We start from the raw sequence: 16,995 nt of genomic DNA, 5'->3' as shown, positions 1-16,995 counted from the left end.
CTGCCTCACCTTCCCACTTCTAGACCCTTCTTCCTGCCGCCTGTTTGCCCAACAGCATGCCTCTCCCCAGCTGGCTCCGGGCGCAGCACTGGCTGCCACGAATCCAAGTTAGGAAGGAAAGGACTTCTCTAGAAATGGGGCAACTCTGAGATCCAATGAGATCCAAGCCCCACGACAGTACCCCAAGGGAGGCGCAAGTGGTCTTCAGTTTCCAGATTCCTCTCTGGACCTGCCAGCCGCCATGCCTGGCTGCTAGCCGATGCCTCCCACCTCCATGCAAAATGCTCATTCTGTTCGGTTGCCCTGTCTCCAGGATCCCCGATAACTCCCATGCACCCCCACTTCCAGGGCCGTGGTGGACCAGACACCAGCTGTGTTGTTTGCATTTTCTCCCAGCCCTCTCCCATGCCAGTTCTCCAATAACAGCTGCCCCAAGGAGGAGAGTTACCAGCTCCTGGTGCCTCTGAGGGAGTGTCCAGGACCCCAGGAGTGGGTGCCTGACCCCACAACACCCAAATCTGTGCACAGGCAAGGGCTGGTCCTAGCTCATCCCCCAACTTCCTCCCCAGTTTCCATCTTGTAACAAAGCTGGAGTTGCTACTCCCCACCTGGAGAGGTGGGCTGTCTGTCTCCTCGGCTAAAGAGGACAGTATCTTTAAATGTCTCTAAGTGGCAGTGTGTCACGTGAGGGACCACGTGTGCCTCTCTGCTGTTGTGTTAGTCTGTGTGTGTGTGTCGTTGTGTGGCCTTCCTGGAGAGAGCACTGCACACACACACACACACATATATTTTTGTGCACCTCCTTATGTGAAAACACTCTCGAGTATCCAGCGTTGGGGTCCTGAGTGTGTGTGGCGTAAGCTGGTGTGAGTCTGTGTGTCCTTTTGGAATGCCCTGTGTGTATGTGTGTGTATATAGCCTGCAGGGCAGTCACCACCCAAACATCATCGTGGGGCAATTGGTGTCCTGGGCTCATAACCCAGTGTTCAGCTACCCTCCTTTTTTTATGGGCCACTTTTATGATTATTTTTACCAACGGCTCCAAGCGGAGGTCTGTGCGCCTGGGCCTCCTGGAAGGCAGTCACAACTCAGCCATTCAGCCGGGAGGCCAAAGGGGCTGTATACAGGCAGCCTGGGCCACTGGAGTCTATATTTGGAAACAAATTCCACAGTCACTTCCTGGGAACTGGGCAGAAGTGGAGGGGAGTGGAGGGGACAGTGTGGTAAATGAAATCCCCTCCCAACCCTTCCCCCGACCCTGGGGCTCCAGGGAAGCCCCCCCATCCCGACTCCTGGCAGGTTGGAAATGTCAGGTGTGACACCGTGCTGGATGCACACCTGGACAGGAGGCGGGCCGGTCACTGCCTCTGCAGGCAGGGTTCAGGAGGTGGGGAGTTGATACACAAGCATGCCCCGCCCACTGGCCCACAGCACGTGCACACAAACACACCCTGCCCGCCCCTCCACCATGGGCACATGCGCCCTGCACACACCGCCAGGGACTGCCCCAGCCCCAGAAGGAAGAGGCTGCTACTGCTGCTAAGTCGCTTCAGTCGTGTCCAACTCTGTGCAAACCCACAGACGGCAGCCCACCAGGCTCTGCCGTCCCTGGGATTCTCCAGGCAAGAGCGCTGGAGTGGGTTGCCATTGCCTTCTCCAATGCATGAAAGTGAAAAGTGAAAGGGAAGTCGCTCAGTCGTGTCCAACTCGTAGTGACCCCGTGGACCACAGCCCACCAGGCTCCTCCGTCCATGGGATTTTCCAGGCAAGAGTACTTGAGTGGGGTGCCATTGCCTTCTCCGATAAGGAAGAGGAGGTGACTCTAAATCCTAACCATGTTTCCTTCTCAGAAGTTGGTTCTAAGAAATCAGGTGTTACTGTCTGGCTGCCCACCCCCAGATGCCCCCTGGAAGTGGCCTTTACCTTGTCCCCCAAGGCCATGGAGAAGGGGACAACAGAGAACAAGATGGTTGGATGGCATCACCGACTCAGTGGACCTGAGTTTGAGCAAACTCCTGGAGATGGTGAAGGACAGGGAAGCCTGGTGTGCTATAGTCCATGGGGTCAAAAAGAGTTGGACATGACTGAGCAACTGAACTGAACTGAATGAAGGACAGGAAAGCCTAGTGTGCTACCGTCCATGGGGTCACAAAGAGTCAGACACGACTGAGCGGCTGAACAATGACCAAGGCCGTGGTCCCAGTGGGCTTGCTCCAGGGTGGATCCCGGTCCACCCAGGGTCACAGCCACTCGCAGCCAATCCGCCTGGAGTCCAGGTGGGGTACAGCACTTACCTGGGCTAGTGAGCTCCCACTTCCAGCAGCCCCGCCTGGAAAGCAGCGAGGTTTCTGGCCACTTCTGCCCCACGGTGCTGGAGGGAGCTGACATGCCTATGCCTGGGGTCCTGGCCCCTGGCTGATACCACTCATGGCCCTCTGACCCTGAGGGGTCAAGCAACAAAATGCCCCAGATCCAGCCACTTGGGAGTCACTTGGAGCATACACAGCCACACACGACCACCCACTGCATGTATAGGAGCAGCAGCTGTGTCACACAAACACACACACACTCAGTCAGGCAGTCACTCCCTACACATCTTGGTGCAGCATTTTGCTTTTTTTTTTTTTTCCTGCACACAGCAGTGACCTAACCCACCATCATACATTCACACACATGCACACATACAGACACACCGATTCTGTCACACAAATACACAGACACACTCCTATTCCTCAGTCTCACATCAGCTCCCCCAGGCACATACACATCTGTTCAGTCACACACACACTCTCATGCTCATTGTCATACAAAGACACACATTCACACAGGATCAGACACACACAGACACACAATCATGGTTGTGCACACACCAGGTTCACACTTGCACATATGTGCACCTTAATTCAATCACAAGCGGTCACACTGGCCCACGGTCATGGACAGAAAGTCACACAATTATAATCCTTCACCCAGAGTCACACACCAGTCCATGTGTGTATACATGCACACACACACATGCCTTCACACCCCCCACACACATGCCTTCACACCATCATCCTCACATCCACTCACCCATGATTTGTACTCCGTCAGTGTGTTCACGCCCACCCTGGACGCCAAGTCTCCTCTCCTGTAGCCTGCCCACTGTGCCATCAGGGTAGGCTGTCCCTGACCAGCCAGGCAGAAGACACTAGGTGGGCGCGATCAGGGCTCATTACCGAGGTAATACCTTCTCTAGAGAGAAGCCCTTGATTCAGCATCCCTCTGCAGACAGGAATCACCAGATCGGGGAGGAGGATGCTGGGGAGCGGGGGTGGCTTGCAGCAGGCAGGGAGAAGCCTCCTCCGGGTCCACTCTCAGCACCGCAGCCCTCTCCTCCCAAGCGGCCTGTCAACCCCCCTCCAAACACCTGGAACTCTGACATAGACCCATCTAGAGGGCGGGACCCAAGGGAGCCCTCAGTGACAACTAGCCCATCTCTTCGATTTTACATGTGGAGAAGCTGAGGGCTAGAGGCACCAAGATTAGGGAGGAAACTGACAAATTCCCTAAGGATTTCTGAAGCGGAGCTAGGACTGGGCCCCCATCTGCTCCTTGTGGAAACCACACTGCAAGATTACTGGACACCCCACCACCAACAACCACCACGACTGCCGTCACCGCCCTACTGGTCTGATCCAGGCCCCAAGGAGGCCTGAGCCACCAGCCTGTAGGTAAAAATGAGGCGTCAGCTCAGGTCCCATTCCTGCGGCTAACTCTCCAAAGTAAATACCTAGCAACAAGGGCAGCTCAAAGAATTTGTGATAAAAATCCCAACTCCTGGGCTTTCCTTGTGGTCCAGTGATTAAGATTCTGTGCTTCCACTGTAGGGGACATGTGTTTCATCCCTGGTCAGGGAACAAAGACCCTGCAAGCCATGCCGCATGGCTTAAAAAAAAAAAAAAAAAAAAAGGTTCTTTGGGAATTCCCTGGTAGTCCAGTGGTTAGGACGCCATGCTCTCACTGCCAAGGGCACAGGTTCGATCCCTGCTCTGGGGCCTAAGATCCCACAAGCCTCTCAGTGCAACCCAAAAAGAAAAAAAAAAAAAAAGTCATTTCTGTATTTTTAAGGCAAGTCCTTTCTCTGCTCCTCCTGCCCCATCTCCTGCCCCCTTTCTGCCACCACATTCTATCCACCTCCTTCTCAGTTCTTCATTTGCACCAACCTCCATTCCCACCCCAGGGCCTTTGCACATGCCATTGCGTCTGCTCCCAGCTCTCCTCATGATGTCTCCTCCTATCGTCTTTGCTACATGCTTGTTAATCATCTGCCTCCACCATAGGCTCTAAACTACCGAGGACAGAGATCATGACTGCCTTATTCAACACAGCATCCATCCCTTTTTACATAGTCTGTGCTAGATGAATGTCGATTGAAGATATTGTAACAGATGCATTCAGACCCAAGACATAGACAAAGCCTATGTAAGGAACCGATAAAATGCAGAAGACACACAGGTCTATAGGACTCTCCCCGCTCCCTGCAATAAGAATAGAAGACTGAAGGGTAACGAGTTGGGAGGGAAGAAAGCCTCCCCACAGCATGTTTTCAGCTCTCAGGGTGGCCTCCTCTCTGCCTACTGCACGTGCCCCCACCCCTGACTATCCCTGCCTTGTCCTCTGGCCTGTCTTCAGTGCCCCCTTCCGTCTGTTCCCAGGAGCCTGGACAAGGAGCCAGCAGATAAGTGAAAGTGGTATTTTTATAGGCTGATAAAAACCATGCTTATCTAGAAAGCTCTGTCCCATCTCCCCAAGTGTCCCTAATTGGCCATTTGCCCAATGCCCTCTCCACTGAGGCTGCAGGCACTCTCCTCTCTTGCCTCCGCTCCATCCCCCTCTGCCCTTCCCCCCCTCCTGGGGGAAGGGAGGGGGAAACCTTGGCCAGAAGGATTTTGGAGGGAGGTGAGAGGACGTGGGGGAGGGGGGTAGTGAGGGAGGGGGTCTCACTTCTCCAAGTGGGTTTGCTGTGCCACTATTTAATGGTGCCAACTATATTAAATTCTATATTCTTGCAGCCTCTTAAATCCGTTTACGGCCCATGCTAGACCCTGAGCTGTAATAATAATAAAAATAAAAGAAAGGATTTATGCGCCCTGGGTGTGGACCCGTCACTGGCAGGAAAAAAAAAAAAAGCTGTTTCTAGCTGATCTTGCTGGCCCGTTGCCCACTGCCTGACCTCCTGTTTTGCCCTGGGTAGAGGCTCCCAGGAGCCAGAGGAGGAGGAGAACTGGGCTCCCAGTGAGATGGGGAGATTCAGGGAGCTGAGAGAAAAATCAGCTGACAAGGCACATTTGCTGGGCTTTTTTTCAACCCAAATTTTCTAGGCTAGTCTCTCCACTTCTCTCTTTTAGGTTCATGGAGAAGGACACTTGTATTATATTTTTATTTCTTGTATTCAATTATATTCAGAGCAAATCTAGACCCAAACTGTGACCAGGAAGTGAGGAGAGTACAGATACCTGGGGTAGAAAAGGCCTGGAGAGGAAGCTGGGTGTGCGGGTTGCTTAGCTCCCAGGCTTCACCGAAGGCTCAAATGCTGACCCTGCCACTTCCTGGTGGTGGACCAACCAAACAAGTCTCTTCACCGCTCTCAGCCTCAGTTTCCTGATCTCTACAATGGGACTCATAAGAATACCAGCCTCAGATAGCCCCTCTGAGAGAAGAAGATACGATTTAGTGTATGTCAAGCATCTGGCAGGGGCTTCAAGTAGCGCTTGGTGAATGCACTGTTCTGAAGAAGGCCAGTCCTTTCTAGAAGAGAGGAGGCAGGCTTCAGTGAAGGTGCAGCCTGGGATAGAAACAGGAGTAGAGAGAAAAGGATGCAGCCCAGCCTCAAGAGCCATATGTGTAGCTGGTCTGCTGGAAAGCATTAGTACCACTAATTAGCAGAGACCACTGGCCCTAGTGTCTGCTTGAGGAGAAGGGAGTGACTCTCCTTTGCAATTTCATTATCATCAGACAGGGGTCCTCCCTAGACTGGTGGTGCTTAAGAACTTAAGTTGTAACCACTGACTTCCAGGTCTGATTCCCATAAGATACGTCCATTCTGGGGCAGGAAATGTATAATTGTTGTCCCCCAGCTCCCAAGCCATCAAGAAATGCTCATGGAGTGAATAGCTGAAAGACTAAATGGAGGGACTTCCCAGGTGGTTCAGTGGGAACTAAGATGTTGCGTTCCCAATGCAGGGGGCTTGGGTTCAATCCCTGGTCAGGGAACTTCATCCCATATGCTGCAACTAAGACCCAGTGCAGCCAAAATAATCAAGCAATTAATTAATTTTAATCAATTAACTAAAATTTAAATTTTTAATTCAATTTTAAGATTAAATTAATTTAATTAATTAGTTAATTAAAATTTTGTAAGAAAAAATAAACATTCTTGTTGTAAGCCACTGGTGTTAATAGTTCTTTGTTACATAGCCCTATCACAGCAGTAGGTAGCTGATACAAGGTCTTGTGCCAAATCCACCCCAACTATTCCCACATTCCAGTTTTGAAGAAAAGTTGTTTTACTGCAACTAAACCTGGGACTGTCAAATAAATAAAATAAATTAAAAAAAATTTTTTAGAAAGAAATGGCATTCATTTAAAATTTCCAATTACAAATTTTCAGGCTTGGGCTTTCATTTCAAGGGTTGGTTATTTAAAGCATGAGAAATAGATTGGTGCTTCTGGCTTCAACCCGTGGAAACTAGAGCAGACAAGGAATCAGGGAGCACTTCTGTTAAGTCAGGTCTACACTGAAGCAATTTCCTGGTTCATGTGGAACACATAGGTCTGGGTTTAATGAGGCAGGGTGAGTGAGCTTCTTCTGAGAAACGCTAAGGCAGGTTATTCCACAGCCCAAATTATCAGGCCAGAGTAGACAGCATTCACTCGCTCCTCTGTGTACAGCATCCTGATACCCCAGAGGCAACAACCCCTGCTTCAATTACCCAAGATATCACTAATTAGCATATTCCATCCCCCAGCTACAGCGATTGGTTCAACAATGAGCATGTGTCCAAATCCTATCCAATTAGAGACTACTGTGGGACTTTGGCCAGAAATACTGAGAAATGAGGGTCTCTGGCTATATAGCACAGGGATCTATATTCAATGTCTTGCAATAACCTATAATGGAAAGTAATCCGGAAGATAATTTATATATTAGTCGCTCAGTCATGTCCGACTCTTTGAGACCCCATGGACTGTAGCCCACCAGGCTCCTCTGTCCCTGGGATTCTCCAAGCAAGAATACTAGAGTGGGCCCATATATGTGTGTGTGTGTGTGTGTGTGTGTGTGTATAACTGAACCAATTTTCTGGACGCCTGAAACATTGCAAATCAAGTACACTTCAATTAAAAAAAAAAAAAAGAAGAAGGTCTCTGTTTACTGGACTTAGAATTTTAAGGATAGAATGCCTAGCACTGCTAACCATCTTGCTTCACCAGGGGAAATCCTGCCCAAAATGACAAGCTCCTGACATTGCTAAGACTCAGTGTTCCCACATGTAAAAAGAGATAATAATCGTGTCCCCCCTTAGAATTATTAGGAGAGTTTGAATGAGATAATACATGAAAAGCTACCAGGCAAGTGATCTGTAAATGTTAACTATTGTGGTGAATCTGGTGTAATCATTGGCCTAAATCTGTATCTGATATTTAACTTGTAACTAAAAATAAACAGATCTATATAATGATGCTTTCCATCTATACATGGATGCCAGTAAACAGACTATATGGCATCTACTTCCAGATGAGCTAGTACAATTCCAAGCTGGTCTCTCCAAGCAGAGGGAATCCTAACTTTTAATCAGGCACGTCCTTTGACTTGCTCTAGTGAAAGAGAAATTTGAAATGAGCCACCCTGAACTCTCCTTGGTCACCAGAGGCACAGATGTGGCCACTGCAGAAACGACTGTCTGCAGAGGGTCAGGTGAGTTTGGTTAGGTTTATTCGCAGGGTCATCCTCAGTGTCTCCCACTCCTCCAGGGCTGTGTTTATTTCCTAGGGTGGCTATAACAAAGTACCCTAGACTGAGTGGCTTATACAACAGAAATGTATTATGTCAGAGTCCTGCAGCCAGTCTAGGAGATGACGCTTGTCAAGCAAGAAACATCACCCTAAATTTCTGCCTTGGATCACTCGACTCAAGGCTCTAGGGAAAGGAGGGGCATGTCTCTTTGAAAACAGGAAGCTTCCGGATGAGACATCAGCTCGTGCTGTGTTCCCAAGGAAGTATCTGTCCCATGGCAGTGAATGAAGCTAAGATGGCAAAATGTCTCCAGCAGCTCAACACCCAAAGCAAAGGCGGTGTTGGTTCAAACACCTGGAGAGATCTGGGGATCGTTTTTAGGACAACACAGCTGCAGGCTGTCACGGTTCAGTTTTCCCACTGCCCACTCACCCCTGCCCCCATAGCTCATCAAGTAGCCATGTCTTGATTTACATAAAGAGACGTGGAGTGAATGTGTTGACTCATCTGCCAGATCTCAGTAATGGACCTGGAGCAACTTGCATTTCAATAAAGGAAGGTGTTTGCACAGCCTGTATGGATCACAAGGACAACATCCTCTTTTCACAAGAATGTTAGTCTCCACTTATTTATATCAAAAGCCTTATTTCCCCTTCCACACCCCTAAAAAGGAAAAGCAAACCATTGGGGGCTGTAATATACCACGAGACCTCCAGGAAGTTTTTAAACTAGGGGATGATCTTGCTCAGAGTTGACTTACAGGTTCTCTCCCACTGGATCAAAGAATGGTCCAGGAACTTCCCTGGTTGTCTAGTGGCTAAGACTCCATACTCTCAATACAGGGGACCCAGGTTCTATCCCTGGTTGGAAAACTAGATTCCACATGCCACAACTAAGAGTTCCCCCATGCTGCAACTAAGAAATAAATTTTCCATGCTGCCAAATAAAAAGATTAGTTTAATAGAAAGTCTTAAAAAAAAAAAAAAAAGTGGTCCAGGGCTTTCCTGGTGGCTCAGTGGCAAAAAAAATCCATCTGTCAAAACAGGAGACCCGGGTTCAAGTCCTTGGTTCAGGAAGATCCCACAGGCAGCTAAGCCCGTGCACAACTACTGAGCTTGGCTCTAGAGCCCGGGAGCCGCAAGTACTGAAGATGGGGGTCCTGGAGCCTGTGCTCCGCAGCAAGGGAAGCCACTGCAATGAGGAACCTGCAAACCGCAACTAAGAATAGCCCCCACTCACCGCAACCAGAGAAAAGCCCGCGCAGCAATGGAGACCCAGCACAACCTAAATAAATATAGAAAATTGTATTTTAAAAAATGGTCGAAAAGTCAAGGTGGCTGACTTAAGGGTTGGGAAATCTGAACTAAGCCCTTTCATCTCTCTGGCCACATCTTGGCTGGAAGTCATTACCATCTGGATCTCGGTGAGCAGAGGGTCGGGCAAGTGGTCACTCATACCAGCCACAGTCCAGTTCTCACATCTCAGCAGCCCTGGGGACTTGCTTTCATTCTTGTGCCAACCATGGATTCTGGGACACAGCTGAATGGCCTGTGAAAGGCATTAGTGGACTTGCGTGACCGTGGGTAAGTTACTAAACTTCTTTAAGCCTCATTTTCCTCTTCAGTGAAATGGACCTACTCATACCTCCCTTCTAGGATTGCTGAGAGGATTAAGTAAGATATTCATGTTTATCACTTAGCACACAACCGACAGAGGGCCAGCAGATGTGTTGAGAATCATCCTTCTTCCTCTCTGTGGTCCATGTGTAGAACTGAGAAAGCTTGTTTCCTTTAACCCACAACAAAGCATTCAAGCCTTTTAATGGAAAGCAAAAAAACAAAGCCAGTCCTCAGCAGATTATTTCTCAAGTGATGAGACTGTGAACACCCACCTTGTAGGGAGATGTCGAGGATTATAAGTAAGGCTTGGGGAGTGCCTGGCACACCATGTGGAGAGAAGCACTAAGGGAGGAAATTGAGTGTAATTTCAAGCCGAAATGGTGAATCAGATCAAGGCACCCACGAGACTACATTTGCTAAGCTTTAGCCACTGCTGTTCCCTTTACATCCCACTTCAGCTCAAATGTTGGCTCTTAGTTAATGCTCCAGGCGTCTAAAGCTGAGACCATCTTTTCCATCCATTTCTCTGGACCAGCTGGAAGAGATTTGAGCTATTCCTGAAATTCATGTAATACTCTAACCCCATCTTATTCCAACCTCCAGGGCTATCAAGCAGGGGTTTGTGATTTCAATAGACATTGGCAGAGTGTCTATTGTGTGCCCAGAATGATTCTTCATGCTGAAGTTGAAACGGTGACCAAAATCAGTAAACATCTCTGCCCTCAAGAAGCTCAGATTCTAATGTTAGGCTGCTCAACCACAAATGAAAAAGGGCTTGGACAACTCTGTATCAGTTGCATCCTCCCTTGGTTTTCTCTCCAGTGTTAATCTGGAAAGGATCATGTGGGTCTTTACTTGCAAATAAAGGGTGAAATCTATTTATAACCACTATTATCAGGACCATGTTATTCACTCAGTCATGTCCGACTCTTTGCAATCCTAGGGACTGTAACCCATCAGGCTCCTCTGTCCATTGAATTCTCCAGGCAAGAATACTGGAGTGGGTTGCCTTTCCCTTCTCTAGGGGATCTTCCCAACCCAGGGATTGAACTCAGTCTCCTGCATTTCAGGCAGATTCTTTACCGTCTAAGCCACCAGACGGAATCTGTCCACATGGAGAGGTGAATAGAGATACCGATACACAAACACAAAGCTTGAGATACAGAAAAGGATTTGAGTATGGCCATTGTAGCAGGCATTTTACTAAATGTGCCACTTACTTTAACTAAATTTTATCTTCACAACAATGTATGAAATGGATACTGTTATGGTTTCCTGTCTATGGATAAGAATATATATATGGAACATATATAGAGAGAGAGGGAGAAGGTAAGCACTGGTTAGTTATAAACCCAGAGCATCCAGTAACTACTGTCTTGGAAAACCTGATCTGGTAATGAGTCCAACAAAGAGAAACAGAGGCAAAAGACAAGAGACATCGTTGAGGTCCTTGATACACACGTGCCTGAAGCTGACACACCCCTAGACTTTCCAATGCAATGAGCCAATAAAATCCTCTCCTTCTAATTTTCTTCTCACTTAAGCCACTTTGAGTTATGCTTTGGTCATCTGAGGGGACTAAGTTGAGAACTGCATGGGTCCTGACAATTACTGCCATGTTCTATGACCACTAGGTTGCAGGCACTTGGCTTGGCAACAGGCGTATGACAATAAATATGATCCAATTCCTACTCTCAATGGTCCCATCACAGTCTAATAAGAAGATGAACATAAAACAGTTACTATACAAGGCCTTCCGATTTTTCCTCAAGCTCTCCTCCTTGCTTGAAATAGCCTCTCTTTTTTTCTACCTACCTATCCAAATTCTCATCTCATTCTGGCTTAGACGGGCCAGCCCAAGTTGACACTCCTTCATGAGTCTTCATCGACCACTGATTCCAGAAGGATCAAACCATCAGACATCCCTGGTATTTGACACTGCATACCCTATCCTGCCAACTTCATTCTCAGCTCATGTGGGTAAAATATATAGACACTGACTGGTAATCATAATTAAGAAGTGTTTTGGAATTCACTAAATCATATAAGTAGTCTAGTTGGTGATTGGAAGGGCATGTGGTAATGAGGGTAGGGGGTTAATGGCATTTGCCAAGAGAGTAGCTGATAAAAGATTTTCAGATGAACATGAATTTCTCAGGCCTGAGAAACCATTAGAAACATCTGACAACATTAACGGCATCTTGAACCGTGAATCTGAGCCAGAAGCTATTTCGAACAGTTCAGCCTGATTAAAAATGACTGCATTTCACCAAATCCTAAAATCTTTACCTAAAAATTATGTTGAGTTACACTCACTGGGGATTAGTCACCCTTCTTGTGTGATAATCACATTTGTAGATGACAACATTTCTGCGAATTTGCCAAGAAGGCAGTGCTTCAACCCACTTTCCACTATTATTTTTTGTGGTTTGTGTGTCATCATCTTGGATCTAAATAAAGCCTCAATCCATGCCTGTACATGGCTAATCACCAGGACTGTAAAAGGGAGACTGCCATGAACAGACAGTCTATATGCTTTATATTATTAGTCTGCTCAGCTTGCCATAGCAAAGTACCACAGACTGGCGTGGGTGTGGGGTGCTTAAACAGCAGAAACTGAAATGGAAATCACAGTTCTGGAGGCTGGAAGTCCAAGATCTGGGTTTCTTCTGAGCCCTTCCTTTGCTTTTAGGTGGCCGAGCTCTCCCTGGGTCCTCTCACGGTCTTCCCTCCATGTTTTCGCATGTGCCCTAATCTCTGCTTCTATGGGGACCCCGGTCAGAATGGACTAGGGCTCACCTGTAGGACCTCATTTTGCCTTAATTACTTCTTTAAAAGACTTGTCTCCAGATATAGTTACATGCTGAGGGACCAGAGGTTAAAAATCCAACATATGAGTTTTTAAAGGACACAATTCAGCCTATAACATACTTTTACTTACCTGTTGAGGACAGTTGAATGTGCCAGGCACTTGTTCAGCAAACACTTAACATGCCTATTTAATTCTCACAATAACCCCATAGAGATGACATGATTATCCCCATTTTACTGATGGGGAAAACTGAGGCTCAAAATGTAACTTGGACAAACTCACACAGCTGCTAAATGTTAAAGCCGGGATTTCATTTAGGTCTGACTGACACCAAATCCTTTGTTTTCAACCATCACCCTCTGGCCATTCCTGTGGTGATTTTAACTGTAACCAGATAAACTTTAGGAAAACAGGTTAATATTTCTACAGTCATTTTCATGAGCATTATTTTTTAAAAAGACTAACCCACTATACTCACGTTGCTTAGAATGAGCCCAGAGTGGATATTCAGGTCTGCTGCTAAGTCACTTCTAGAAAAGTGAATAAAAAAGAAAATAGGGACTTCCCTGGTGGTCCAGTGGTTAAGACTCTGCACCCCCAGTGCAGGGGGCCCAGGTTCGATCCCTAGTCAGGGAATTAGATCCCCCATGCCGTAAATAAGAGTTTGCATGCAACAACTAAGATCCAGTGCAGCCAAATACATAAGTAAAGAAATTACTATTTTTTAAAAAATAGAATTGAGAGAGCTTAGATACAGCAAAAATCATGACGTGAGTTTGATAAGCACTAAATCTAAGGAAGGAAAGATTTTCATAACATATAAATGCACACAAACTCAGGACCAAGTCCCCACACCATGCCTCGTCAGCTTGACACCCGTACACAACTCCTTAAACCACACTTAATCTCCAAATAATGACATCAACAAAGCAGGACTTCTGCCTGACATGATACAACTACCCTACACACTGCAGATAGCAGGCTCCCTCTCGCCCCACCCGAGGATGCGAGTGTGCGTGCTAAGTCACTTCTGTCACGTTCAACTCTGTGCAACCCGATGGACCATAGCCCACCAGGCTCCTCTGTCCATGACATTCTCTAGGTAAGAACACCGGAGTGTATTGCCATTTCCTTACCCTACTTGAGGATATAAACCCCCTTTTCTTTCTTTGAGGAATGCCCAGTCTCCATTCTTCCCCTAGCTAATTTACACAAATAAAACACATCTATTTCTTCATTGACTTGCTTCCAATCTCTCTCTTTCTTTCTGCCTCTCTCTCTCTCTTTCTCTCTCCAACCAGGTTCTTCCCATACCATCCTTGGAAAACCAAGCCAGCCAGTATACCCTTGGTGGTGGTGGTTTAGTTGCTAAGTTATGTCCAACTCTTGACACCCCATGGACTGTGGCCCACCGGGTTCCTCCATCCAGGGATTTCCCAGGTCAGAATACTGGAGTGGGTTGCCATCTCCTTCTCCAGGGGATCCTCCTGACCCAAGGATCGAACTTGTGTCTCCTGCGTGGCAGGCAGACTCTTTACCACCTGAGCCATCAGGGAAGACCAGTGTTCCATTAGGGCTTGGCTGAAAGAGTACTTTGGACCCTGGTTCAGTTTCTTTCTGATTTTCTCCCTTCCCCAGAGGAGATGTTGCATTGCTTCCTGGCAACCAGCAGCAATCAGCGTCTTTCATCAGTTCTTTCACTATGGATTCTGGGGCTTTATTAGCAAATGAAAATGGCCCGAGTCCAACTGACATCAGTGGGGTCTCGGCTAGGAGCGGGGCTGGAGCATTTCCGGTAGGCTCCAGCCTCAGACAAACCAGTTTGAAGAGAAGCCAGTTGGCTACCAGTGAGCTATTTTTGACATAAAAAGAAGCTGAATTTAGCTGATAACTGATTGAAGAAATTTCAAACACAACTGGTTGGGGTTATAACATCTTGGCAGCAGTGGTAGAGAGACAAAGGCAAGACAATGAATTTGGTCAGGCAAGATGTTTTGCAAACAACTAATTAAATCCCATCAAGCAACCAATTGTTTGCAAAACAATGGTTGGATAGAGTTCTATCTCTGTATTTTCCTCTCCCTCTCATCTTTTTACTACCTAAGATAGTTTATGTAGAAAAACAAAGTCTTTGCATTTTCATGAATCTGAAGTTGGCACAGTAATTAGAAAAATTCCCTAGCACACCATTAAAATATGTTCCCTTATCTCCTACAGAAAACCAATTTCAAAAGTTAAGTTATACTTTTTTTCTGAAATACTTTGGATAGGTAGACAATAGAAAAAAAAAAAATCATTTCTAGATGCCCAGGCAAATCTAAAGGTACAGAAAACAATATCTTGAAAATCTTTTATTTTCAATAATTCATAAAGAAATCACCTTTGCCCACCCACCTTTGTTTCTCCATAGCAACCTTATGTTGCAAGGGTAAAAAGTATAATTATTTTTTCCTTGAGATCTGGAGAACTAGACACCCAGAAAGGTCGAGTAATCTGCCTAGGGTAACACAGCAGTCACCAACTGCCTCAGAGTGTCCCAATTCTATATTTCAAGGATCTGCTTCATTTTGCCCCCTCTGGGTTGTCTGCTGTGGTTTGATATAAAAATTTAACAGGTTCCTATTGCTGATTAAAAATTGTCCAATTTGGGCCTAAAAGTCATTTAACTTTGGAAAGTGTATCCTTGATTAGACTATACCACCAACAATGGTATAGTCTAATGCAGCAGTAATATTCTTACTATTATCATGGCTACTAGTTACAGAGTGTTTACCATGTATAGGTCTTTTAATTACCACCGCAACTTTTACAAGCTAGCTCTTACGTCCCCGTTTTATTATACAAAGGAAGAAAGTGAAGCTTGGTAAAGCAAAGGCTGCCTGAGATCACGTATACAAGCATGACACTGAAAACATTTAGTGGGATTTCCTGGTGGTCCAGTGGTTAAGACTCTCCACTGCCAAAGCAGAGGGCTCAGGTTCAATCCCTGGTCAGGGAATTAAGATCCTACACGCCATGTGGTGTGGCCAAAAAGAAATGTTTTTTATGTACACTGAACTCAGCAGTGTACATATTTTAAATCCCCCAAAGTGTTTTGGGTATCTAATCGATAGAAACTCTTGAGCACAGAATAATAACTGGTATATAAGAAACAGCAGATAAGATGTTCACTGTATCATTGTTTATAGTGGTGAAAAAGGGAAACAATCTACATACCCATCAACAGAGATGGGTAACTAGTAACTTAACCCTGTATGCCTTAGTTTTCTTGTCTGGATAATGAGAATAACAGTAGCAACTATCTCGGCAGTCCAATGGTAAAGACTTTGCACTCGATGGTCACAGGTTTGATCCCTGGTCAGGGAACTAAGATTTTGCTTGCTTAATGACATGGCCAAAATCAAACAGACAATAGCAGCTATCTCATAGGTATAAGGATAAAGTGAATTCATTATAGAAAATGCTTAGAACAGTGCTTGGTACATGGAGAGTGGTATGCATGGGTTAGCCTCAATTTATTAGTCTAGAATGAATTGTTATGTAGCAACCAAAGGGAATTAAATATATTTATATAATATTCTCAAGTAGGTCACATCTCTATTTAGCAATATAAATTAAACTCAGAAATTAACATTGAGTGAAAGAAGCAACTCAGAAAACTGTATGCAGAGTATGAGGCTCATGCAAATTCAAAAAGTACCAACCACATTTCTGTACTGCTTTTGGAGAAGTGCATATTTTATAGAAATATAAAAATGTGGACTGCTAGGCTTCACCAAAATTACGATAGTGATTACCTTTAAGAAAAGGAAGAAATATGGAGATGAGATCAGAAAAGGGAAAAGCACTTCAACTTAATAATATTTCACTTCTGTTAGTAAAAAAAAAAAAAGAGAGATTTGAAACAGATATGACCACATGTTAATATGTGAAGTTCTTTTTCTGGGTGTTAAGTACACAGGAATTAGATCTATTAATCTATGCACTATGTATTTAAAGACTTTTTTCCAAGTGCAAAGAAAAAGCACATAGAGTTTTTGTTTATGTTGCTATGAGAAGCTTGCACTCAGCATATCTGTGATCTCGCTGTCCTCCTATGTTTTTGGCTTCTTTCCTGGAAGGCTGGAGGGATGGATTTGACTTACTAATAACCAAGAAAGAAAAAAGCATAATTTACCATCCAACTATATGATGAGCTTTGCAAAGAACTATGAAATTGTTTACAAAACACATCTCCAGGGAGGAACCCAGCACTCATTATTTATCTCCATAAGGTACAGAGACTTCCAGCCACACCCTAAACCACAGACCTGGCCTGAGAAAGCCCTCCGCTGCCAACCTGCCAATTCTCCCGAAAGAATACAGAGGGAATACCATCTTCCTATGGCCACACAGAAAACCCTGGTGCAGAAGCAGCAGTCAACTTAAGTAAACAGTGTTAGAACCCACTTATGAAAGGGAACGAATTTTTATCCAGAAGAATTAATTTAAAAAGTCAGTCGTTGATAGTAGGTATTGTTGTTGCTCTGTAGTCACTAAGTCGAGTCTGGCTTGTTTGCAACCCCAGG

The 16,995-nt window shown here is 45.8% G+C and overlaps 1 protein-coding gene and 1 non-coding gene across 2 annotated transcripts in view; one reads left to right on the top strand and one right to left on the bottom strand.

The window, feature by feature from the left end:
- Positions 1 to 16,995, bottom strand: part of TBX5 (T-box transcription factor 5) — an 89,368-nt gene that overhangs the window by 58,327 nt on the left and 14,046 nt on the right. The gene's annotated exons all lie outside the window — the stretch shown is intronic.
- TRNAG-CCC (transfer RNA glycine (anticodon CCC)) lies at positions 12,991 to 13,063 on the top strand. Its single transcript has one exon. It is a non-coding gene; the product is annotated as a tRNA-Gly (tRNA).

The sequence above is a fragment of the Ovis aries genome, chromosome 17 (genome assembly GCF_016772045.2).
Source record: "Ovis aries strain OAR_USU_Benz2616 breed Rambouillet chromosome 17, ARS-UI_Ramb_v3.0, whole genome shotgun sequence".
NCBI classification, from domain to species: Eukaryota; Metazoa; Chordata; class Mammalia; order Artiodactyla; family Bovidae; genus Ovis; species Ovis aries.
Note: the sequence above shows the minus strand (reverse complement) of the source record. Positions and strands in the feature narration are given on the sequence as shown.